Source organism: Equus asinus, chromosome 8 (genome assembly GCF_041296235.1).
Source record: "Equus asinus isolate D_3611 breed Donkey chromosome 8, EquAss-T2T_v2, whole genome shotgun sequence".
Taxonomy (NCBI): Eukaryota; Metazoa; Chordata; class Mammalia; order Perissodactyla; family Equidae; genus Equus; species Equus asinus.
The window spans coordinates 48986523-49014239 of record NC_091797.1 but is presented as its reverse complement, the minus strand read 5'-3'; the positions used below and the strand labels follow the sequence as shown (position 1 = coordinate 49014239).

Sequence of the window (27717 nt, the reverse complement as noted above, 5' to 3'; positions counted from 1 at the left end):
CACCATGTAATCAAAATAAAAATTATTGCGATATTTTACAGTCTTTAGTCTTTGCAATCCTGTGTGTATTTTGTACTTATAGTACATCTCAATTTGGCCTAGCCTTATTTCAAGTACTTAAAAGCCACATATTGCTTGTGGCTACCATATTGGATGGCGCATGTTTGCACCATCTGGAGGCTCCTATTTTAAGTAATTATTCTTGCTAACTAGATGTAAAATTCGGATTTTATAAAGTATTGAGTGGGATACGTGTAGAGTCCTGTCAATGAACTGATACAAAAATTGTATCAGCTGTGGAACTGAAACAAAATTTACAAAACAAAAGAAAATCATCATTTAGAGATGGTATAAAATATGTAATGCCCTCTAAACTTTACGATCCGTGGCCAGGCTTCCAGTGCTATGAAATTTGGATTTTCTCCTCTGCTATTGTGGGGCAAGTTACTTATCGTCTCTTAAGCCTTAGCTTCCTCTTCTGTAAAATGGGGTTAATATTTCCCTCAAGGTGTAGCGATAACATTTGCAAAGGGTTTAATGCCAAAGCACTGAGTACTCATTGTTAGCTGGAATTAGTATTTATTTAGTATTTTCTTTTGCACATGAAACTTCGGAGAAAAATAGGTGATTTCTCTCCTATATATGGCAAAGTCAACTCCCCATGTAGCAAGAACTTGATGTGATTATTTGATGAAAATGAGATAATTGACACTTTGTTTAAATCAGTTCAACATGGGCTGCTCCAGGTAGCTCCTGTACAGGGGGCTGTGGAGGATGCCAAGAAAATACCAGACTGTATTTCCAGTAGGTAGGAACACTTGGGAGCCCTTAGTTAACTTTCTTGAGCTATTGAACTGAATTTGGAGACTCCATTATGCATTTCCAGTAAACATACACCAATATCAAGCCACAACCTGTTATCTAGTGGGGAAAGGTAATCCTGGTAGAGAATTGATTACGGATACATCTAGACTGTTCCTTCTACATAAGGCCTATTTCTCCCTTTGCTCTTTACTGAGTTTATAAATTTTTGGAATATGAAATTTATGATAGGAAAATGTTTTTAGCCATTGTTTGTTTACCTTGCTTTGGGTAAAGGTGAAACAAATAAAAAGAAGTCACTGGAGATATTAGCTAAAATTTCTTTTAGAATCTTACCAGAGCTCATCTAAGCTTGGTCAAATACTTGTTTTCTTGTTTTTAAATGATATAAATATGTTTGGAGTATAGGACTTCCTCTGGCACTTACTAAGAGTTTTTGTATGACTTTGGGACCTTTATTTGGGTGTAGTCGTTGATTCCAATTCTAAGTAGGATGACCTTCATTGCAAAGGGTAGGTGATCCCCAGAGGTCTGTTCTTGGGAATCTACAGTCAGTTTGCTATTGTTGATTGACTAATAATTAAGCAGTCTTCTGATCTTCCTTTAATTGTGGAAAGACACTCATCAAAGGGAGAATTTATAATTTCAACAATATTGACCAACCGTGACAGACTTAGGGAGATTGTGATTATTGAGGCTGGTGTTGATTAAGATTCTTCTATTTTCAATTTTTTAAAAAGCGTTTGGTTAGTATCCAACCTTGACCCTCACACAATTGGATTTTGGAAAAGAATGGTTAACTCTGTGGTTGAAAACACGTTACAGGGCCGCTCCCGCCCATAGCAGGAGACCGGGTTTGGACTAGCAGAGTAGAGACGTTATTCATTGATCGATGAATGTTTTGGAGCATCAGCTCTACACCACCTTCTCGAAGGGAAGGTGAGGAGGGTTCTGATGGCATGTGAAGGAGGTGGGGTGGGGTGGGGGTGTCTGCACCTCATCACTTGAGGCAGGGGCAGTTGGAGCATGCACACATCTTCCCTTCTTGCACTCGGTGCCTTTTGCGCATGGCACCCCATCTCCATTTTGGACCTTTCTGGTTTGGCCTGGTCTGTGGTTTCGCCGTCTGGCAATATTATGCCTTGGTTCCTATAAGTGTGCACAACTTAAAGCATTAGACAGGAAAACATTTTTAAAGACTTCTGTAGGTGCCAAACAACTCTAAAATGTCTTAGTAAAAGCAACATACCTTTGCTAAATATTGTATTTTTCCAATAAATACATAAATATGCTTTTTTTGCTTTTCATATGTAAATTGAAAAAATATACACAAAAATACACAAAACTTGCCCCCTTGCATTTTTTCTGTTGCACAACATGGATAACTGTAATAGTGGAGAAACGGCAATTCTTAGCGTTTCTTGTAAAATGTTGCTGTTAAAATAGTTGATTACTAATGGTGGTGACTCTAGATTACTATGAATGCAGTGGTTTGGCTTTTTTTTCTCTGAATCATTGGCTGTAAAAACCATCTATTTGGCTTGTTTTTGATTAGGTGGAAGTTGGCAAGCCTAATGTATTTTCTTTGAGGGCAGTCAGTCTGGGGTCCCTCTTGCATTTGACTTCTTTTCTGATCTTTTCTTTGACATAGCCCACCTTAACGGAAATGTTGGAAACTCTTCTCTAAGAGAGATTTTGTGCTTCCCTTTATCCGGTGTAGAATGCTCACAGAGAGGGAACCATCTCTGCAGAACTTCTGGAACGAATTGTATCCCTGTGGTATTGAAGGCGTGCATGAGATAGGTGCACATTTTCCCTCCTGTGGAAATAAGATAATCACTCTGCAGTTTTCTTACGAGTCAGGAAGCAGTTACAAAGCTCGAGATAGCATATCCAACTTCAGAAAAATGAGGTAGTTTATTTGGGGGGAAAAGAAGAAGAAAAGAGCGGGTGACTTGAAAATAGAAACGTTTGTTTTTCTGTTTCTGCATTCAGATCTCGTTTCTCTTTTATTTTGTTTGTAAAGAAACATAGGTGTGAACCACTTCATCTTGTGATTGTGCTTTTTAAAACCTTTGTTTCAGCTTTGTTATGACAGTGGTTGAGAAGAGAAGCCTCTCGTAGTCAAAAGAGCCAAGAGGCAGGTCTAGCTGATATTTTTCAAATCTAGGAAATATTTATTACATGAAATATTGCTCAGCTGATGGGTTAGCAGGAAATCCTGGGATAAGATAATTTCCTTCATGATAATAAGAAACTATCTCAATTACTTTTCTAGAGGGCTTTTTGTTTTCATTTTCTGATTACTGATGCTGGATTCACTTTTTATATTAAATGATGATGTTGAATACTAACGTTTCTTTTCTAACTTAGGGATAGTTAGTTTATTTCATGAGTTAACAGAGTTCCGTTGTCAACAAGAACTGTGAGTGTAGAGCCCTGGATGTCAGTCTTTATTGAGCTAATAAAATTTTATATACTTGCTCTTAAAAACTTGGTTTGAAGGCCTTGACAGTAGGGTGGATAAATTTATTTAACACAGATATCAAATATCTTTCTTTGAAATGAGGCAAGGGCCGATTTACTTAGTGGCTATGATCTGTGAAAGCATTTAAGTTGATGTTTTTTAACATTGCTTGACACTCTCAGAGAAGGTTCTTTCTGGAACATGTCCTTGGATTCTGAGAGATGTGAGAAGGGTTCCTTCTACCAAAGTTGAGTTTTTCCCAAGGAGTAAGTTACAAGGCTTGAGAAAAGCCTTGCCCTACTGTTCAGACGGTGCTCCCTACTTGCCTTTATGATTCAAGTGGTCATCCGTGGGAAAGTGGGATCGGTTCAAGGAGTATTTTCTATTGGTTGAATTGAAATTTCCCTGAAAGGCTTGATTCCTCTACAATTTATGATGGAAGAATTGGTCAGGTACCCACATTTTTGAGCACCAGAGACTTAGGGTAACATAGCTTAACAAATGTTGAATACTCTATAAATATTATGTGTATTCTGATATGCTAAGGTTTTCATAGTTACCACTGCATGCAGAAAAAGTAAAGCAATCAATCTGTATTAATTATTAGAGTTTCTTGCAGGCGTGGAAGAGCCACTGAAAGGCATGGTATTGCCTTCAGGCAGATCCTGCCTTCTAGAAGACAACTCTTAGCCCCCTAATACTGTTGTCATCTGGTTTGGACAATCTGTGTTCCTGAAATAGAAATTCTGTACCAGGAGCGCTGGATTAATTTTGATTACTGTTTGGTCATACATAATTTAATTTTGTATTTAATTAAAAAAACCCACATTGCTAAAGTTAAGTCTATGCAAGTATCCAGAATAACATGGTGATGTTATCCCTACCCTTCCCTTTCAAGAAAGGACAATATGGGTGTGGGCTATAGGCCAGTGTTTGAAAGTAATTGTGTGTACATTAACTGCTTCAAACACTGAAAGCTTTTATCCCTCAGGCAATTCGGATTCTTCTGGGTTATACTGCGTGGTCTCTAGGAATGTCTGATATCCTCTAATTCTGCAGATGGTGGCCACTGAATATTAAAAGTATATGCCTGCAAACATTTTAAAATGCTGCTGTGTAGACTCCTCTTTTGTCAATGCAACCTGAGTGTGTGGACCCACAAGTGTCCCCCGTTCATTACAGGGCTTGACATTTCTAGGACTAACCCAGGAAGAGTCCCTTGTGACTCACTTCCTCCCATGCTGAAATGCCACGCTTCTGTTTTATAGCACTAAAGATCAAGCCCACCAGAGGAATCCCTGTTCTCAGCACCAGTATTTTTTGCCTCCATCAACTTGCTGATACAGCATTTGTATAATAAAAATGGACCTCTGCACCTCTTTAAAGTGCTTTAAATTTAGACAAATTTACGTTTTATCAAAAGGTTAATCCTGACAAATTATTGTAAATTATTTCTGGAAGGCCTACTACGGGTGCAGTTGAATTAATTCTGTACTATGCATAGCCAGATGTATATTTTAGGAAAGATTTACTGCATTTTCTGTGGTTAAAAGAACTAGGAGACAAGTGATGCTCACAGTGGGAGCGGGATCTTTGCCCTACTGTACAGATAAATGACGTTCATGAAAGGTTAAGTTAGAGCTTTAATGTTCCTCATTGCAACACCCTACTTTCTAGTGACATCCATTCTTTTTTTCTGTCTTTGTGACTTTTTTCCCTTTTTGTTTTCTTTTTTTAGTGGGAAGGTAAAACCCCTATTCATTTATCTTCTGGAAAGAAGTATTCTTTGTGTTTTCATTACAGGTATTTCACTTACCCATTGTTTCTAGAAGCAGGAGGACTTTTTCATTTTTTTGGTTCCTGGGTTCCAGATGCAGAAAGGATGAAACCAAAGTGGACCTTGAAAGAGGGATATAAATTAGCCTTTCAAACAAACAAAGTAGTAAGCATATACCTGTAGGAGATGGCTTGATAAATGGAACAGATAAATTAAGTAGGTGCACACCCTACCTTAGAGCAGCTTACGCTCTGAGACCCACACACATGACAGGGTGGAACAGCATCTCCTGAATAAGTGCATTGATGTTTCCGAACTTTCCAAAATGAATGGTGTATTAGTTTGCTAGCAAGGGCTGCCGTATCTAAGTACTGCAGACTAGGTGGCTGAAATGACAGAAGTTTATTTTCTCATAGTTCTGGAGGCTGGAAGTCCAAGATCAGGGTGTCGGTAGGGTTGGTTCCTTCTGAGGGCTATGAGGGAAGGGTCTGTTCCAGGCCTCTCTCCTTGGCTTGTAGATGGATGTCTTCTCCCCGTGTCTCTTCACGTTGTGTTCTCTCTGTGGATGTCTGTGTCCAAATGTCCTTTTCTTTTAAAGACATCAGTCATACTGGGTCAGGGCCCATCCTAATGACCCTTTTAACTTAATTACCTCTTTAAAGACCCTGTCTCCAAACACAGTCGCGTTCTGAGTTAGGACTTCAACATGAATTTTGAGGGGACATGATAACAAATGGTTGCACTTACCGCTTGATACTAACACTCATACTTCTTTTCTCATTTCTCTTGTTCTTTCAAGTATCTAGGAAGTCAGAATTTTAAATGTTTTGAAGTTTCTCTTAGATCATTCTGTGCTAATGATCTGGAAATTGATCTCAGAGTTTCTCAGCAAATTTTGAAGTTCTATTAGAGCCCTCATCAATGGGTCAAATTTGATGACTTCTCATTTCTTATTTTCTGGTAGTCATTGGTCTGGTATTGAGTAAAACAGTGAATAAAAATAGGAAAAAGAGGGGCTGGCCCCGTGGCCGAGTGGTTAAGTTTGCACGCTCCACTGCAGGCGGCCCAGTGTTTCATTGGTTTGAATCCTGGGCGCGGACATGGCACTGCTCATCAAATCACGCTGAGGCAGCGTCCTACATGCCACACCTGGAAGGACCCACAACGAAGAGTATACGACTGTGTACTGGGGGGCTTTGGGGAGAAAAAGGAAAAAATAAAATCTTTAAAAAAAAATAGGAAAAAGAAAACGTTTGAAGGAGAAAATTTTGGATCAGTCCTTATAAAGAACATCATCATCATCAAACGTTTATTGAATACCTGCCATACGAGCTATTTGAGATAGTTCTGAGGCCAATGGAGTGATTTATTTGTATGTCTGCTGAGTTAAGAATTCTTGGGAGAAAAAGAAGTCGTGAAAATATCATCTCGTGGGTATATTCTTTTCATAAACTTTTTATTAAATGTAATATACATAAAAAAGCACACCAGTCTTATGTGTATAATTCAAAGAATCATCACAAAGTGAACTCTTTTTTTTTTTTGTATGCTTTTTGATGAGGAAGATTGGCCCTGAGCTAACATCTATTGTCAGTCTTCCTCTTTATTTTTCCTCCCCAAAACCCCAGTACCTAGTTGTATAGCCTAGTTCTAAGTCCTTCGAGGAGTTCTGTGTGGGATGCCACCTCAGCATGGCTTGATGAGTGCTGTGTAGGTCTGTGCCCAGGATCTGAACTGACAAACCCCAGGCCGCCAAGGTGGAGCACACAAACTTAACCACTACACCACTGCGCCGGCCCCATGAACTCTTTAAGTTAAGAATGTTGATAGCTCCCTTTCTGTTTTTCTCAATTACTGTTCTGTCTGAGGATAACTTTTATTATCATAGTTTTATACTGTTTTCTCTTAATAGAAATGCAGTCTTACACTTTGTACGCTATTGCATTTGGCTGCTTTTGCTCAACATTTTGTTGGTGAGAGTCAGCCGTGTTGCTGAGTGTAGCGGTAGTTTCTTTTTTTTTTCCAATTATTTTATTGAGGTCATATTGGTTTACAAGATTGTGTAAACAATGGTTTCCTTATTCTCACTGCTGTACAGATTTCCATTGATTGAATGTGCCACACCATGTTTATCCTTTCTACTGTTGGTGGACATTTGGGTCATTTCCAGGTTTTGACTGTCACCAGTAGTTCTGCTATGAACATTCGTGTAAATGTGTCTTGTTGAACACGTGTGCATTCTTTTGTAGGATGAAGTTGCTGGGTTCCAGGGCATATATTAACCTTTGGTAGATACCATCAAACAGTTTTCTAAAAGCTCTTATACCAGTTTACACTTCCACCAGTAGTATAGGAGAGTTCTGGTTGTTACCACAGCTTTGTTAGTACTCGATACTATTGTAAGTTTTTAGATTTTAGCCATTCTCTTGGGTGAGTAGTGGAATCTCATTGTGATTTTATTTTAAATTTCCCTGATGACCAATGAGTTTGAAAATCTTTTCATCTGTTTTGATCATTCAAATATCTTCATTTGTGAAGCTGTTTAAAGTAATCAGGGCCGGCAAACCATCCCTCACAGTTCCCCAAAACTCTTGTAAGCCTTAAGTAGATAAATAACGGATTGATCTTTCTGCACATTTTGGTTCCTTATTGCTAGGGTGAGGGGGTTGGTTTGCATGGGGCAGTCTAGGTGTATACTATTAACGGAATCCTCATTCGCTTTTGGAAGGGTCCCAGTTTGACAATAAATTTATGGTCACCTTATTTGTATCCATCATCTCTTCTCCATTATTTAAAGCTCTTCTATCTGAAATCACTTGTTTATTTATTCTCTCCTTGCTGACCTCTTAACTCTATGCCAGGTTGTGGGATAAGCACTGAGGAATAAAGACACATAAGATACCCTGCCCTTAATATCCTAAGTATTGTGGAAGAAGTAAATTACAGAAGAACTCTTTTATCTGCTTTAATCATAGCTCAACATTCCAATGGAGCTAGATTTCTGCAAGAAGAATATCTATGTTAATGATTTGTTATACCCAATAGCTTGTGTTAAGGATTTACAATATGTTTTATGCTACTAATAGTGACTTAGCAGTTACTACATTTGGTCTGAATCACAGAGAGAATTCATTGTGTTTTCCTCTAGCTTTGTGAAGGCAATAGTTTAAAAAATATCCCTGTTGGCACTCTATTTGTCTCAAGATCTTAACCTGTGTTGTATATGTATGACCAGAGAATTCTGTCATCAGTAGTTTCATAGAACTCATGTTGTGGGCACTATCCTTAAACCTTTGAGTTATGGTAAGAGAAACTTGTCTTAATGAGTTGAACAAAATGTCTTTTTTAAAAAGTCATTCTGGTCCCAAGACCTCATTCAGTTGGATCCAGCTGTGTTAAAAAGCAGTCTGATACTGCCTCGTACCCAGCAGAGAGTACTGCTTTGATTTAAATGTGACCTGTTGTCACATCTGCCCAGGTGCTCAGCTCACTCTGTGCTCAGTCCCCTGTGTGACTGAACCATAAACACTCTCTTGGAATTGGCTGTTTACTTGTCCATCTCCTGAATTAGACGGTAATCAACCCCAAATTCCCAGCAGCTGGCATGATGCCCAATGCAGGTTAGCTGTTCTGGTCAGTGAATGCCTTTTGAATGAAGGAGGATAAGCAAAAAACATTAGAACCCAAAGTTTTCTCATTTATTCTTTCTTTCCACATGTAATTACCGAGAAACTGTCATGTGCCTGGTCCAGGGCTAGGTACTGGGGCTCGGTCAATGTGGCCCAAAACAGACACACCAACTGCTCCAATAGGCTTAGAGTTGGGGGGTGAGGAGCAGGCAATAACTAAGGAAGAAGGCAAGATAGTGTTTAGTTACAAGTGGAGACGAGTGCTTTGACGCAAAGGAGCACGTGACAAATAAGCCTGAAGGAGGCTTCCCAAGAAGGTGGCACTTGAGATCTGGAGGATGAACAGGAATTAACGAGAGCTAGGAGGTGGGGCCCATGGGAAAGCATCTCAGGCTCAGTGAATGGCCTGTGCAAAGGCTCTGTGGTAGGAGGGAACAGGATGTGCTGGACCATAGAGGTTTCCAGAAAAGATAAACCTGGGAGACAGGCTATTCATGGTCTGGAAGGCTTCATTGAGATGCTGTTCTTTAAGAGCAGTGGTTTTGCCTTTTAGAGATTGTGTGGTAAGGTATAAAAGTGCTGTGATCAGATTTGCACTTTAAGAGGATCACCCTGTGTTAGGAACTAGCTCATTATTTTGCAAATGTAAATAAAGGGAAAGAATCAAATATTTATCCTGACTTTGTTGTATAATTTATATCACAAAGCAACTGAATAGCACATGAAGAGAAGTTTCTCTATGGAACTGTTTCAGCTAACACGTGAACAGGAGTGGTAGGATACCACCATTTTGCAATCCTTAATGAATTATGTGTCTAGGCAATAATTATCAATAGCTTTTAACATTACAAAAAAGACATACGAGCAGATTTTATATGATTCCTGGAAGTATATAATGCCAGTATTTAGTAAACTTGTTGAAAAATCAAACCTGGATCTGACCAAGCTTCTAGACCTGCCTGGCATCTTTTCAGGAAACATGAAGGATAGAGGAATATGCTACCCATGTCACCGTGGAGATACAATAAGTAAAATCCAGATCTGGGAACTTGACAGCACAAACAACCCGGATTATTTCAACAAAGAAATTGTAAGGAGGAAAAAAGAGAGATGGAGGGGAACCTATATATTAAAAGGTTTGTGTAAACGTATAGATCCTATTTTGGATTTCGATCTGAACACACAACCGTAAAACAAAACAAAAAACGTTGATGAGACAATTGGGACAATTTGAACACTGGTTGGATATTTGATGACATTAAGGGATTATTGTGAATTATTCTTGTGTAATAACGTTATTTTGTTTATGTTTAAAGAACAACGGAAAGAATCCCCATCTTTTAGAGACACATACTGAAATATTAATGAAAAGAATGATGTGATGTCTGGGATTTGCTTCTTAGGGGGAATAAAACTGGATGAATGTTGAAGCTGGGTGATGGGTCAATGGGAGCTCATTTTACTTTTCTTTCTACTTTTGCTTATGCTCCATGTTTTGGAAAAAAAGAAAGATCACCCTGGGTTTGACTTTTCTCCTCACCCCCAAAATCTTCAGTATGTTCCACTTGAAATTTTATCAGCTGTTCATATTTTAATGTATTAATATATTAAAATATTTTGATTTTAACATCTTGATAGATTGGTATGTTTTAATGCCCATTAGAATGACTAATCTTTTGGAAAATTAATACTGTTGATTGTGGAAAACTTGGAAATTTAGGAGAAACCCAATGAAGACGATAAATAACATTGATAATCCCATTACCCTGGAGAGAGCTATAGTTAATAATTTTGGGTATCTGGTCTCATTAAGGATGCATACATATTGAATATAACTTTAACCATAAAATTATTAGGTTACACTATCAGTTCCTTGGTTTTTTTCACAGTCCATTGTGAACATTTTCCCCAAGGCATTAGGGATTTTTTTTATAAACAAATTTTAGTGGCCATTTAGTATTACATCATATAGACATTATTGGCAAAATTTATTTAATTAGCTCTCTCTTGTTGAACATTTGGGGTTTTTTTTGTTTCTTAAAATTTTTACTGTGTAAATGATGCTGTAGTGAATAGCCTTATAGATATAACTGTGCACACTCTGATCATTTCCTTAGAGTAAATTCTTATAATTGAAGAGCTGGGTCAATGAGCATACATTTTTATAGCAATTGATACATAGCCCTTCAAAATGTTGACACTGATTTGCACTCCCATAAGCTATGTATGTGAATGCTTGTTTTTTCTGTGCCCTCATCAACTCTGAATATTTTCTATAATTTTTTTTGGCCAGTTTGTTGATGAAAAATGATATTAAATTGCTTTAATTTGCATTTCTCTGATTTACCATTGAACTTGAACATTTTTTCCTGTTTATTTCTACGTTAGTCTTTCAATTACGAGACATGTTCTTTGTACATTTTTCTATTTGGGCATTCATTTTATTATTGATTACTCATATTCTTTGAATATTAAGCAGAGTATCACTTTGTTAGTCATGTTATAATAATTTTCCCTACGTGTTTTTAAATTCAGCATATGGACTTTTCTGGTATAGACTTTTCATATTTTTATATGCTCAGCTTGAGTAATCTTTTTGTTCATGGATTCTCTCTTTTGTGTTATAAAGTCCTTTTCCATTTCAAAACTGCTGTGTTTGCCTTTTTCCCCCTATTGTTTCACTTCTTTTACATTTGACTCTAATTCACACAGACCTTATTTTGCTATATTGTTCAGAATAGGGATCTAACATTATTTTTCTAGTAGTGACCAATTTTCCCGGAAATCGAACAATTCTTCTCTCTGATGTGAATTACTCCCTCTCTCATATGTTAAGATCTTTTCTCTGTGGGTTTTCTATGCTCTTTCAATGCCATGCTACCTAATCTTGTGCCAGAATAACAGTGTTTTAAGCCTTGCAACTTCATGGATTGTTTTAATATATAGCATCAGTACTCTTTTTTTTCACTTTTATTCCATTAAAAAGAAATGTCTTGGCTTTTCCCCTACATTGAATCTTCCAGATGGCTTTCTCACTCTTGTTAAGGTGTAATAAGAATTTTCTTGTGATTTTGAATGGGTGACATTTAACCTATTTAGGAGAGATTTGATATTTTTACATTATTCATTTTCTCATCCAGTAATTAATCATGTATCACCTTTTAACGATATTCTTTTATGTTTTTCAGATAAAGTTTTGTATAGGCCCTGCATCTTTCTTGTTAATTCCTAGACATTTTATGCTTGGTGATGTTATTGTGATTGGGATCACTAAAATGGAACAGTGTTATTGAGAGAGAATTTACATACCATTATTTGGCTTACTTTCAAAGCTGATCTAACTACTAGGCACAAAGCATGTATACTACCTTACTGTTACTTTTGGTTTTATTTTGCCTTTTTAAAGGTGATTCTGCCCACCTATCGTTGCATAGTGTTTTTCGAGACAGGAAGCAGGATTATGTAATTTTTTTTAAAAAGATTTTATTTTTTCTTTTTCTCCCCAAAGCCCCCCGGTACATAGCTGTGTATTTTTAGTTGTGGGTCCCTCTACTTGTGGCATGTGGGATGCCGCCTCAGCATGGCTTGATGAGCAGTGCCGTGTCCGCGCCCAGGATCCGAACCTGGGAAACGCTGGGTCGCCCAAGTGGAGCGCACGAACTTAACCACTCGGCCATGGGGCAGGTCCCTTATGTAATTTGTGGATCTCTGAATTAGGTGTAAGAAATATTAAACTCTGGACTCTGCTTTGTCATCAACTGGCTGTGTGATCTTAGGCAAGTTACTTAACATTTCTGGACTTCGTTTTTCTCTAAGGTTCTTTCTACCTCTGTAATTCTGAATATATAATAGGCCCTCAAAATATTTCAGCCTCACAATTTGCGTTCTAGAGAGAGGGTGGTCAGAAGTGAAATGGTAGCAAATGAAATGTTACAGATGTGAAACTTTGAAATACGTTCCGGCTCTTTCTGGTGTAGGCTCAGTTTGGCGTTTTAATTGCTCAGAACGTTGGCTCTGTGTCTTAGTCCATCAAGCGTGATTAAGAATAAAGCATGACCTCACTCTGAAGGGATGTGCCACTCCTCTATTTTAGATGCTAGTTCCAACACTTCTGAGGGGGGAGAACACATTTTTATTTTAAGCTTTATTTTTATAACAAGTGACCCAACTTTAGTATTTTGAACCTGGTCGCGTTTTCACACAGGCTGTTTCCTTTCTACGGACGCAAGAAAACAGTTCACTTAAATTGAAATCTGAAATGCTTATTGATTATGGAAAAAAGTGGAAAATTAATGACTGTGGGAATCCATGCCACAGTCAAATTGGGCAGGGAGTCTGCTCCTGGGGGGGTGCTCAGGATTACACACTTGTCAGTTGTTCTTCAGTTTCTATCACTGAATGAATATCTGACAACACTGTGTTCTCAGAAGTAACTGAACTTGCAGAAATAGCTCATGAAGTCATTTTCTATTTAAATGGCCTGCACTTTTTCGAATAAATACTCTTTAACTAGGACGATATTAATATATGTCTTTGACAGCAACTGCATTGAGAAGACAGCCTTTGCAAAACACTTTTGTCACCCATCCAAGTACGGGTCTTTTATGGCAGATTGTTGTGTATCTGAAGGAGCTATTGTGTCAACAATGAGCATCATAATGAGTCTAAAAATCTGACTCAATGGGACAAATGTATTTTAATGGCATGCATTTTACTTTAAAAGGATGTACCAAAATAGAGTGAGAGTCTGAAAGCAGGGCATTATTTTATAATGAAAGACTAATATATGGGTAGTTTCAGCTAAAGTAAAATGTAACTGGGAATGAAAATCGACTTAGGGGGGATAGAATCACTCTCATCAGCAAACCACAAATGCTATAGGAGAGTCGTCTGCAGCGGTATCGGAGTGAAGATTAAAAGGGGTACCAACACCCAGGAGCATCCTTTACTGACGTTCGCCCCAGTGAGATGCGGGATTAAGTGGGGCGTAAGACTCCCTCCTACGGCACTCAAGACACCTAAACAGTTTATTCTGGCCTTGCAAAATCACATCTACTAAAATGCCACACCAGCAGTCCTGGAATCACTTGTTTCTTTCACTGCTAAAATTTTACTTATTAAGCATGCTGTAATATTGCAGGAGAAAGAGAGGAGTTTGGAGATTGAGATAAATTTTCTAACATGTTTAGGATCATGCATCAAGGGTATGTTTTTAGAATTGGGGACCAAACTTGCATGTAAAAGGTGGATGTTATATAATAATAATTTTCTTTGGTGTTGACATCACTCTACTTCTGGAATTGATTTTTAATGACTGTGTTTTATTTGTGTTTTTGATAAGAAGATTTGCATTTTATGGGAGTATAGGGTAGTATAATTTCTATATCTGTATTTTTCAATTTATTAGAATCCCTACCCCAAGATTATGGAAACCCTGTTTGTGTGTATCTATATACCAAAAAATTAGGCATGTGGTGTTAACCTGGGGATTATTTTTTTATTACTGTCTGTGATGATCCACATGGTTTTTTTGTATTACCTCTGCTGGCTAAAAACAGCAGCAACTCTATTCCATCAGAGGCCTTTTAGGAGACAGAACCCCTCTGGCAAGATAGAATAGAGGAAACCAAAAGAAGAACGTGAGTACTACATTGTCACTTAAGATATTTATTTTCTGGGCGGGGTTTCCTGTTGACCCCGAGTCCCGGTTTACGACCCTGACCATCTCCTCTTTTGTGCTGAGACTGCTGCAGTGTTGTTGAGGTTTCTTTTGCAAATTGCTTACTTCACAAATGCTGGCTGTGATTCTTTTCTCCTCCCTTTAGAAGCCTCCTTTTAGCTACTGGTAGCCTTGCATAAGGCAGGGGTGCCTTTTTGGAAATACTGTGTGATTTGCAACCTCTTGGGGTGGCAGTCTGGGAACAGATAAATAACTACAAGAATTAGAATAAGCTTATTAGAATAATTCTAATAAGAATTAGAGTAAGTGAGCACGGCCATCGTGGATACATAGACTTATTTGCATAGTGGTCTCCAGAGGAAAGTGCTTTACCCTGAAATGCAATGCTGGGGGCCCTTTGGCATGAAGCATCTACATAGTTTACACTTTTAATATGGAACAGGAGCTGAATGGTGGTGAGCTACACGCTTATTTCCCAGTCTTCTTGCTTGAGGAGAATGTGATCCACCTTGAAGAGACTAATGTGGTCCAGCTACTTTGGTGCAAGAGGTACATGCTCTTAGAGTGCTGCTATCACTCCAACCATGTTATAAACTATTTAAGAAAATGCACTGTGTCCTCTCTACCTCTGCATTATCTTGAAACAGTGCCTTCCATTGCAGCTCACATGCCTGTGGCTGAATGAATTGAGCAGACACTCAAATGCTTGTGGGATGAGGGTAGAAAATGAAAGAACCATTCCCTCCATTCCAAGTTCCTGAACTCTTTGCTCATCTGTGTTCTGTTATTTCCTCCCATTGAAAAGAACCCTGGAATGTACAGATGATACAAAGAAGACATTCTTGTCAATTGGCACAAGAGAAAGAAGGGCAGAGGTTAAAGAGAGAACAGGGAAAGTCAAGCTTTGGGGCTGAAGAGGCGTCCCCAGGCTGGTAAGGTGGATGGGGAGCTCTCTAGCGGGGCATGCCCCTATCAGGGTTGGGGCTGGCCTGGGAGGTCATGTCTAGTTCCATGCAAAGTCCCAGCTTCTCTTGACAGAATTCCAGACCATATTTCAATGAACAGAAGGGAGTCTTTTGTTCTTTGGCAGACACATTCCAGAGTGTAACATGGAGAGGTCAGACTTGTGAATGATGGAGGGGTCCTTTAAAGGAGAAAGCATCTTTGTTGTAAATGGAATGGGGCAAGGGTGAAAAGGTGAGACAAGGCAGATGTTGAGTTTTTTTTATTTTAATTTTGATTTTTTCCTTCCCAAAGCCCCAGTGCATGGTTGTATATTCTAGTTGTAGGTCCTTCTTGCTCTTCTATGTGAGCTGCCGCCACAGCATGGCTACTGACAGATGGGTGGTGTGGTTCCATGACTGACAACTGAACCTGGGCCACCAAAGCAGAGCATGCCTAACTTTAGCCACTAGGCCATCAGGGCTGGTTCTAGATGTCCTATTTTGTGTACTGAGTATCCCACTATTATAAACATCACTGGCATATAGTGAGCGGTTAATACTTAGTTGTTGAGTGAATGCCTGATGACAATCTTTGAGACATTATTTGCTAGTTTCACTAAAAAAGTATTAGACTTTTTCCGCATTATCTGGAGTACCTCACTAGAGAGAGAAAATTCTCTTTGCAGAGTGAAGCTTACCTCCAGAAAAGAGTCTGTCGTATAGAAAATGTACTGAAGTCAGTTTCCATACTTGGCATTTTCTTTTTGCACTTAAATGAATTTCAGAGTGCCTTTAGAAGCTGCTGGTAAAGAGGATTCTAGCAGGGTGAACGAAAGGCTGGCAGTGCCCATGTCTAGGTTAGAGGAGGATAGAAAAGTGCTCTAGTCATAGTCTAAAACTATAACTCTCCTCAGTTAAAACTACTTATTAGCACCAGAAACTCTTTTCTATATTTTAAAAATATGGAAACCTATAATTTGCCACACTAAATTTGCTTGTGTTGATATTGGCATCAGTTAATCTCTTTTTCCAGTACATTGCACACCCACACATTTGTAGCCCAGGATGATGGCAGAGGCAGTATTTCCAGCCTGGAGACATAATAAAGAGAGGAAGTGCTCCTTCAGGAAGACCATGGGTAACACCTGCTCCAGCAGTTCCTTTGGAATCTTCTGTCTTTACCTTTTCAGTTGTTCAACCTTATATAAATTTGTTCAACAACAGAGATCTGAGCACGTTATGGTAAAATTGGAGGCAGGACAATGGGAAACATTTATTCACAATTCAGCAGACATTGATGGAGCCCCAGTTATGTGTTCGACACTCTCTTGGGTTTGGGGGTTGGGGGTATAAATAAGGCAGCCACCCTTCCCTTAGGGTGCTCACAAAACTGACTTCTTCTTCTCCAAGGGAAGTAAGCTTATGAAAAGACACTAAATTTACAAATTACTTGTTTTTTGCCAGTCTCTGTGTTACGCACTTACTCCACTTACAGCTTAGAACAACCCTGTGAGAAAGATCGTATAGACGTGGAAACTCCGCCTTTGAGGGTTTGGGTAAGCTGCCCAAGGGCCCACAGCTAGAGTCAAAATTAGCCCAGGTCACTTTGACTCTAACAGATGCTCTTTGGTCCAAACCAGGTTGCCTCCATCAGCATCTCCTATAAGATGCTGGTGGAATCGATCATGCCGTGCTCTAAGAGAGGGGAAGAGCTGAAATGGCAGAATTTTAAAATTCTGTAAAACAAAAATCCAGCCCTACCACCGTTTCCTGCTTCTTCCTTGAATGGTTGGATACGTACTTGCCTGGGCCAGGGTGCTCTCTCTTCATGTGGGGTCTGCTTGGAAAAAAAAAAAAATCTTTGTTTTCTTGAGTCTTTGGTCAACCGTCAGTAATTTTTCATAAATACTAACAATTAGCCTTGTGTCAAGAAAGGATACTTCTTTTATTCTGGGAAGAAAACCTTGAAACTTAAAGCTAAGTTTTCTTTAAATCATTAAAAAGAAATGGGCTAATTTTCAGTAATCATACTTCCTAAAGGTATTGCTTTTCTTTTAAGAATTCCAAGTTTGATGTCGTCTCGATTTACTGCATTTTTCTAATGCAGTGTGTACCTATAAGCTTTGATAAATTGCATGTTTTGACAAATTAATGAAATGGCAAGAATCACTAGCGGAAAACATGTACCAAGAGAGTATTTCCTATTTCTGCTACTTTCCAGATGTGTCTAAAGTCTTCATCCCCCATCTTTGGGTGCAAAGTTAGAGAACAGAGGGCTGCTTCATTTATAATGTAGTAATACTTCTGTGCCTTCCCCTCGAGGGCATGGCATGCTATGTTTAATGTTAGTTACTCCTTTAAATATACACTATTTTATTTAAGCGTTTAAAAAATTGTGGCTCCATTGTACACTTTGATTGTTTCATTGGCAATAAAAAGGAAACCGTCTTGCTCGCACACAATTGCAAGACACAGTTGAGTGTGTGTATTATTGCAGAACAGAATGGATTCAGCACATAAGTTTTTAGCTGCAACGTACTCTAGAGTGTGGAATTCCCTTATGATTGAAAGGACGTGGAATATTCTTTTGAGGACTGCCTCACATATTTAATGTATAGCTTGTTTTGTCTAGGGACTGCTACTCGGAACTCTGCCATCTGTAGTGGGTGGCAACGAAATCTCAGTCTTGAAGAATTCATCTGTTAATTTTCTTTCTTTCTCTGACTTGATGACACCATTGTGGTTACTTCTCCTCCCTCCCCAATCAATAGCATCTCATTTTCCATTATTACGTCTTAAGTATATTGCCGTGGTTGCAAGCTGTTACATTTTCATTTTGGAAATGTGATGGCTGGAAAAATCCGTCTGGAAAAAGTAGTAGGAATTCAAGTTCTCCAAATGGGGTGGTCTTTCAGATGAATTAGTGCTTCGATGGAGGAGCAGCTCCACCTGCCTTCTCAGTGTTCGTTTACCCAGCCATGTCATGATTTTATAGAGGAAGACTCTGCAGTTTGGGGATGAAGTCACCTGCCCACATGGGCTGGATGGAGCTCCCAGAGTCTTGGGTCCTGACTCGACTCTTCCCTTTTGCTTCTTTTAAACTTTACATTTGGAAGAATATCAAAAGATTTTAGAAGCAGAGTCTTATTTCTATTTGGATATCAGGAAAGATGTGTTTGACCATCAATAAAAATCATCTAGAATGTTTTACGTTGTTCTTCTTGACCTAAATGTTGGAGTGGCAGGCCTTATACAAGGACTGGACTTGAGGTCCCAAATTGGTCTTTTGGCACATGGAACAATTCTGGAGGGTAACTTCCTACGTTTCTGTGGGCTGGTATTTTTAATGCATTGGTTGATCTCAATGGACATGACTTTTTTTGGGGGGGGGATGGAGGGATGTTCTTGTCTTTTACCAATGCATTTCAAATTTAGAAAAAAAGAATAGCCCGTGTTTGAAAGGTTGTGTGGGAACCTTTCTTGGGAAGAAATGGAAATGTTGGGGCTGGCCTGGTGGTGCAACGATTAAGTGCGCATGTTCCACTTCGGTGGCCTGGGGTTCGCTGGTTCGGATCTGGGTGTGACATGGCACCGCTTGTCAAGCCATGCTGTGGCAGGTGTCCCACATATAAAGTGGAGGAAGATGGGCACGGATGTCAGTTCAGGGCCAGTTTTCCTCAGCAAAAAGGAGGAGGATTGGCAGCAGATGTTAGCTCAGGGCTAATCTTCCTCAAAAAAAAAAGAGTAAAAGAAATGAAAATGTTTAAGGAATGTCTTCTAAATTAGAGGAAGAGTGTGGTTTAGGATTGTTTTGGACTCATGGGATTGTGCGAATTTGGGGTTGGATGGCGGCTGAATCTAGTCTGGCAATGCCAATGAGGAAACCCACCATGGGGACCACTTTCTGCATAACGGTTTGGGCTCTGGGTGTTGGTGGGGGGCTGGGCAGGGGGTGTGCTGAGCTTCTCCTTCCTCTCATATTCCCACTGGCCTCCATCTTGGGGCCAATGGAAGGTAGTGGTGGCTCTGGGCTGGTGCACATAGTGGAGAGGAATGGAAACAATTCAGCTCTTGGGCCACTAACTGCATTCTTTCAGGGAGGTGTGTCTGTGCGGTTTGAGTTAAAATGCAAATCAGAGTTTACTTCCTTTTACAAGATGCAATATTATGCTCCCTTTCACAACAAAGAAAACTCCTTAGGTGGAGCTTTTGCCCCAAAGCAATGGATTGAACTGATTTTAGTGGTAAGAATAGGGCCAATCTTGTAGACATCCATTATTTCTTTCTCTCTCTCTTCCTCCCTTGCCCCACCCTCTTCAAGTCTATTCTATTAACCTATTGATTTTGCCTTCAATGTGTTTTCTTGTGGGTTTCCACCCCTAGGACGCTCTCAGGGCTTTCTCATTGTGTAACCCAAAACCACGCCCCTTACCCTTCCGGCTTATCCTGACTACTCCTGTTGAACTGTCTTAAAAATCCTCCCCAGGCCTGTGGCCTTAGGCAGTTACCTCATCTCTCAGTACCTCCAGTGTCTGTAAAGTGAGCCTAATCATGGTACTTACCTCTTGGGTCCTTGTGGGTTTTAGACGCGTTAATGTATGTAAAGCACTTCAAAACAGGCCAGGCACACACAGTAGGAGCTTTACCAGTGTTTGCCATTTTTGTTATTGTTCCTGCTCGTTTCCCCACCCACACAACTGAAGAACTCTCACGTGACTGGCGTCAGTTATGGGGCAATGCCCACCGTGGCCTGCAGTGGCCTCCCTTGCTCTGCACCTTCCCTGCCTTCTCCTGCCCGCTGTGAGGCCCTCCTCCCTCTTTGAACTGCTCCATCTTGAGTTCTTTCCTGTCACCTTCCTTCCTGCATGGCTGGAATTAATCCCCAACCAGTGTCACCATCTTCTGGATTTAAACTACTCACCTCGCCACTTTTCTTCTCCCTCTCTTGCCTCCTGGTCTTCTACCCATTCTTCCCTCTCTTTCTTCCGCCTTTTTCTTTCACCTTCCACCTCCCCACACACCTACTCCTGTATTTTATTATTGAAACAGCTTAAACTATGGGAGGAAGGGCTCACTTTATTGTATTCTTAGAGGTCTAGCACATAGCAAGAGTCTGTGATCAGAAAGACTGGAAATTACCATCAGCAAGAATAGCAGGCTGAAAGGACCCTAAAGGCATGTCACCCAGACAGGTGTGTAAAGCAGAGGGAGACAAAATTCATGAAAACCAAGTTGCTTAGCATAGTTCAATGGCAGAGAGGCAATAGTTAGAGCAAGAGGATAAACAGAGGCATTTAAGGTGAAAATCTGCAGCCCTTAGATTTTGCCTAATGATGTCAATAGAGACTTCCTCTTCATTTTAGAGGAAGACCATATTCTGAATTCTAGAAACTTCTACCTAGTTCTTTTGACATGTGCACGTGTATATGTAAGTGTGCCTAGATGCACACTCACATTTTAAAATAGATTAACTTACTATGAACTTGCCACATTTAAATAGTGTATATTGTTAACCTTAGGGAGATATTTTAATGCCGCATATTTAAATGTTCTTGTGAAACAAAATACATCATTTTTGAGTAAGCTTTTTTCCTTTGTGGCTTTTCAATTCACTTTGCTCCAATTTCCCTGTAAATCTTGCTAATAATGAAGGTGAATTAAACAAGGCCCTGGCATTCTGATAGATTTGTTCAAGATCTGGTTCACAGCTTTTGTCTTCAAGTGGTTTTGTGTGATAAAGCCTTACCTGCTTAAAAAAATTTTTTTTTTCACCTCATCTCATCATTGACGAGACACTGAGGCTTGCAGTTGCCTAATATCCAGATTTGAAAATGTGAAAAATAAGGCTACAGTAGCATTCCCTTTTAACACGTTGGGTAATAATGCTTTCTTTTTGAAGTGAGCGGAGGCCTCACCAGGAAGGGTGGGTATTTCTCTATGAGGCCGGGAGAGAGTTGCTAAGGTCCAAGAACAGAGCCTTAGAAATCAGCTTGCTGGCCTCCTCAGATGCTATGAGAGGGCTCGGGGTAAACACTCGTCTTCCCCTTTTCCAGCTGTCACCTTCCTTTCTGCCTGCAATGCCCATTGATGTTGAGTTGGTGAGAGTGGATAAATAATTTATATCACAGTATCAGCTGCGTCAGAAACCCGTAAAGATTTCTTTAAGGGTTTTGAGCTAAAATCTTTCTGAATTAAGCCCTAAATTATTAATCATGTGAAACTAGGTTATGTTTCTTGCCTGTGGTGTGTATGCTGCTATATTTTTGAAACTGAATGATTTGTGTATCCCGTTACCACTTGTTCCTCTTTTTTGGTCTAATGCAGACAGCATGGAGGAAATGGAATGTTCTAGGCATTTTTACAACCACTGCTAGATGTCTCATGGCTCTGGTACATTCAGTACACAAAATAAAAGTAGTTAGTCTCTTGGTCCTCAGTTTTCTAATCTATAAAATCAGTAGATGCATTGAAGATTCTTTATAGGTTTAAATTCTGTAATTCTTTCTCTTAGAACTTGTGTGGGATTTATAATATTTACAGAAACTGAAGTTTAAGCCGCTACAAAGAGGCAGAAATCTGGTTATCAGTCACAGGGTTGTTTTTTCAGCCTAGTCCCTGCCAATTCAAGTCTTGTTATAACCACAATGTGGCAAGATATGATGTCCCATTATTCTTTCTTTCACTTGAGACTGCTTCAGCTAGACAGATCTATCATAGCAGTTGTTGCACTCGCGAGTTTTCCCATATCCATCAGAAGAAGAAAATCCATCACACTTTGGACTACTTTTTCCTCTCCAAGAAAATGATCTTTAAGAGAATGACATGTAATATAGACTTTACTATTCTTAAGGCATTGGAGAAACTGCATCTGAAATAAAATCAATACATGATGCAGTAGTTTATTTACATTTAAAATATTGAATGGCAAAGCATTTTATCAAAGGCTTTAGGACCAAATACATACCCCAGACTTACGTAAAATAAAAGGATAGAATGTAGTAGAAATACGGGTGTAGCTGCTGTGTATAATACCTAGTTGTGGTTCAGTTACTCTCTATATATCAGCTACACTAACAGAACGAGGTAGATTCATGAGAAGTTAAGAAATGTGGACGTTAGGGGGACCTGCCAGGTTGTGCAGTGGTTAAGTTCTCACGTTCCATTTTGGCGGCCCGGGGTTTGCCGGTTCGGATCCCGGGTGTGGACATGGCACCGCTTGTCAAGCCATGCTGTGATAGGCGTCCCACGTATAAAGAAGAGGAAGATGGGCACGGATGTTAGCTCAGGGCCAGTCTTCCTCAGCAAAAAGGAGGAGGATTGGCAGCAGATGTTAGCTCAGGGCTAATCTTCCTCAAAAAAAAAAGAAAGAAAAAAGAAAGAAATTTGGACGTTAGGGTTGGTATGTTTAGAGATTTGGTGGGTTTTTTTTTTTTAAGCTCCATCCCATAATCTCAATTTAAGTTATAATGATGGTTACCAGGCAATTTACAGGAACAAAAGCACAGTCTTACCCTTCATATTTCTAGTTTCGTTTTGAACTCTTTTTTTGTACGTATAGGTATAAATTATGTGTGGCTCTTGTGTTTTTTTAGAGATTTCCTTTTTTTTAAAAAATGTTCTGTAGCAGTTTATATAGCATGGAAATTACTGGTCCTTGAAATTTAACATAATTGGCCAATAAAACCAAATAGCCACTTAGTCTTTTTGTTGGTGTAAATTACTTTATACATTTCTTAATTTCTTCCATGTTATCATTTTACTTTTGAGAACTGAAATCTGTACAACAATCAGTTTCATTAAGATTTTAAAATTTTACTGAATCGTTTTGCAATATTATGTGTATTAAATCATTATATTGTATAGCTTAAGTTTATAGTGTTATGTGTTAACATATCTCAAGAAATGTGGAAAAAATAAATAAAATTTTACCATGAAATTGTATATTAGATATTCTTAATAAATAAAATTTTAAACACAGTTATTTCTTTCTTTTTTTTTTTTTTTTGTGAGGAAGATTGATCCTGAGCTAACATCTATGCCAATCTTCCTCTATTTTGTATGTGGGACACCACCACACATGCTTTGATGAGTGGTGTGCAGGTCTGCACCCAGGATCCAAACCCACAAACCCTAGGCTGCTGAAGTGGAGCACGCGAACTTAACCACTATGCCACCAGGCCAGCCCCCATAATTTTATTTATGTTTTCTAGTTTTCTAATTTTCTTAGGTGTGTATAGTCTTCCCCCACAAAATCCAGTTTATGGATTCATTTATTTATTGTAATCCTTTTTGGTTTCCCATTTACTTTTTGATGTGATCTTTAATCTTTCATTCTCCTCTAGCTTTCCTGTTATTTTCCAGTGGCCCCCATTCTGATATAAGGTGGGATCACATTCACTGGTCCACTTGATGTCCACTGGCTTGTAGCCCTGCCCTGGGAACAGAAGGCCCTTAGCCTCCTCCATGGTGCTCTTTCTCTTTCATTCTCCTGAGGAAGGGTGTAAGAACTCACAGGGTTTTATGTCTGCCTGGCTGCTTTTTGCACATCCACTATCGCCTGCCTTCAACTATAGGTGCCGTCGCTGCTCATGGTCTCATGGTCTCCAGCCGCCATCACTGTGTTGGCTTCAAAAAGGGGCTGCTCTCCCTTTTACCACTTCAGTCAAGCTTGGAAATAGATGCTTCCCATAGTTCCTCAAAAATTTCTAAATCGAGCCTACATTTAACATGACTTTATTAAAGTTTAGGGTCGTGGGAGAGAATTATAGCACAGAGAATAACTTACAACTAGCCACGAGATATGATTATTTTGGGGATTCATAGGCTCAGGTCATCCACAAGGCTTGATTTTGGGGTTGATGTGTCCCCAGACTCAGCTGCCTTCCATGGGGGTGGAAGCCAGTATTCGCCACCATTCGTGGACACCTGTAAGTGAATCTAGACCCTTGAAAAAGTCCGGGCCAAAGTCTTACGAGAATTAGAGAAAAAAGGAGTTTCCTCCTCAGCCTAAATTTATTTCTCCTTTCATGATCTACGTCTTCTAAGCATGACTGATGTAAAGAATACTCATTTCCATCAAAAGGTATGTCACAGTTACCCGGAGTATTATTAGCATAACCTACAGCTCCAGCCAGTCAACTACATAATACAGCGGTCCATACGTTTTTACCTTCGTGTACACAAACTTTGAGTGATCTGTGTACCCCATGAAGCTGTGCGTAAAATTTTGTGAGTATGTGCCTTCGTTCTGGGGAGCAGAACCACAACCTTCATTACCTTGTTAAATGTAATGGTCTTGCATCTCCCCAAAAGGTCAAGAACCACTTCAGTAGTCCAACATCCGGTCACTGCTTCAAGTCTGGATAATTAGGTAGGACATCCGCAGTTTCATCTAAGTAGGGCTTCATTTATAGCCCTTCCTCCATCAGCACATAAGGATCTTCTCTCCAGACATCTGTGTCTGTTTCTGATTTCCTACAAACAATTGCTTAAAGGCAGATACCTCTACAGAGTAGTTTGTAGGAACCATGTGTCCAACCATTCTTGGACAAGAAGCACTGCTCCGGACTTACGGAGTCTGCAGTTCTGTCTAGTCTTTACAGCCACGGCCTTGTATTAACCTCCATTTCATAAGAGGTCTTTGCAGAAACTACCTGTTTGGCTGGTCTTCCCAGGACAAAGACGTGGTCTCCTACAGAGGACTACTGAGGGATAGGATTTTGGAGATCTTAAAGTCAAGATTTAGCTAGGTCTGAATTCTTATAACCACGTGTACTTCCTTCTCCCAGCAGTCTTTGCAAGATGGAAACTTCTGGGAGGTACCTGTCCTAGGACTAGGAGCCCAGTGGAGCAATGATGGCAGCCGGAAGGTTTTCTCTCTCCTGCTGCGTCTTGCTTCAGATATGTCGTCTTGTGTCCTGTGACACTTGGAACTCAGGCATCTATCCTGGCTTGATGTTGGAATCCCCAATTCCCTCACAGTTCCCTTGGACTTTGGCAAAGTCCCTCTTTTCTGAAATTGCAGTGCAGCTTGATGTGCATTACAATGAGCCCAGTTTATGACGCCTGGCAATGCATTTACTACGGGCTGTTTCTCTTTTTGTGTGTGGGACTCCTTTGCTCTTCTAAGCAATGCATGGCTGTTCATTCCAGTCTGGGCTTAGGGTTAGGTGTAGGAGTGAGATAAAGTCATTTGCAATGGGATTATAGCTTTGAAAATTGGGGACCAAGGCAAAGCTGTCACCAGGCCTACTGTGATAAAAAGAATGTTCAAGGAAGGTTTTTTACAGGGCCTCTCATCCCGCCTCTGCCATCCACCTTAAACATAACGTTTTAGTTTGAAATAACTTTTGCTGTTATCTGCTCTTTTTCTATCTTGTGTGGCTCTCCTGGTAAAGGTGGGTTCTGGGGCTTCAAAAACAATCCTCTGGATTGTTTCTAATAGTATTATTAGGTGTGGAAAAAGGAAACCCGAGGGATGGGAATTTGGGTCACCAACCTGGCAGGCTGTTCATTTTCTCGGGATAATGTAGCCATTGATGAAGGTTAGGGACGACGTCTCACTTCCGTCCCTCACGTTGTAGCTCAAGAAGCAGATTGCAAAATGCTGTTTCTGAATTCAGCCACAGCCAGTGGAAGGGGAGAAGATTTTTCCAGATTCTGATCGTGCCTGCTTCCTGTCTTTGTTCCCTGTGATAAGATTTCTCCCTCTATTGGTGTGTTTTCATAAGTACTTTATAGGAAGCTGGGAGTGAAAAGTCTCAGACACTGTACTGTTATATCATTTCACCTCAAATTCTGAAATTTTTATAAAGGATGATTTTACAATTTGTGATCATTTAGACATTGATAGGGAATTCTAACCAATTTAAAATAATGTCTTTCCTACTGACTTTAAGAGTTTGAAATTCAACATAAAGGACGTATAAAATTAGGAAGTGCCCAAAAGAGTTTAAGATTAAATAATCTCTCAGTTTAACATTAACTTTTAAGTGTCTCAGTTGTTTTATTGTAAAGGATTTGCTAGTCCTCTTTAGTGTTATGAAATGTTCCATTTTGAACTGGATTAAAATAATTATTTTACAGCAGTATTAACACCTTAGTTTAAAACACAGAGTATGTAAAGAAATGTTGTTTCATGATAATCTAATTACATAGTCTCCCCTCACCTGTTTACTTTAAATTAGTACCATTGTAATCTACGTTCCAAAAGAGGAGACAGTTTGCAGAGTTTGCAGGGCTAGGTGGCAATTCTGCCCCCAGCTCTTGTGGCTGGTGAGGTTTCCACTGACTGCTGAGATAGCTCCAGGTGGCAGGACCAGTGCTGTGCTCAACACTGCAGCCAGAGGCTGAGTCTGTGTTGCTTTAACATTTCACCAATTGGGCCTGTGCTATTTATCTTTGCTGCAGTGGGTTTTTTTTTCTTCCCCTGAGGAACATTGGCCCTGAGCTAACGTCTATGCCCATCTTCCTCTATTTTGTATGTGGGATGCTGCCGCAGCATGGTTTGATGAGTGGTGCATAGGTCCACTCCTGGGATCTGAACCTGTGAACCCTGGGCCACTGAAGCAGAGTGTGCCAACTTAACCACTACACCACTGGGCTGGCCCCTGCAATGATCTTTTTCATGGTGTTTTTCTGAGCTGTTTGTGCCTAGCTTTGACCCTTTAGATTCTTCTTTGCCATCTCCCTGGCATCCTTTCATGTATAGTTGTTTTTCGTATTATTTCTTTTCCTTGAATACATAGAGGATGGTGTCTCAGGTTGCAATAACAAAATATCATAGACTAGGTGGCTTGCACAACAGAAATTTATTTCTCACAGTTCTGGAGGCTGGGAAATCCAAGATCAAGGTATGGGCAGATTTGATGTCTGATAAGGGCCTGCTTCGTGGTTCATAGACGGCTGTCTTCTCCCATGGTGGAAGGAGCTCACTGGGGTTTCCTATAATTTTGAGGGCACTAACCCATTGATGAGGAATGTCATGCACCCTCATGACATAATCATCTCCCAAAGGCCCCACCTCCTAATACCATCACATTGGGGATTAAGTTTCAACATATGAATTTTGAGGAGAGACAAACATTCTGTCTATAGCAGATGGGCTACTATATTGTGTTATTAGACCTCTCTGACGAAGCTCAGACTAGTGCAAAGAGTCAGAGAGCTAGCACCAAACGGGGACTTCGATGTCCTCCACTTGTACCCAGTCATTTCACAAACGCAAAGACTGAGGCCTAGAAAGTTTTGGTGATTTCTACCAGGTAACCCAGCTGGTGGTAACAGGGCTGGGACTCCTGGGAATTGCTTTCACTAAGTATGACACCGAACTGTGTCTCCCTTCTTCCACTCTGAGTTTTTTCTTTGTCTGGATCTGTAATCATGCGTGGATTCATGTG

General features: G+C 39.8%; 1 long non-coding RNA gene across 2 annotated transcripts in view; it reads left to right on the top strand.

Moving 5' to 3' along the window:
* Nucleotides 1-27717, top strand: part of LOC139045987 (uncharacterized) — a 366411-nt gene that overhangs the window by 18710 nt on the left and 319984 nt on the right. The window lies entirely within an intron of this gene.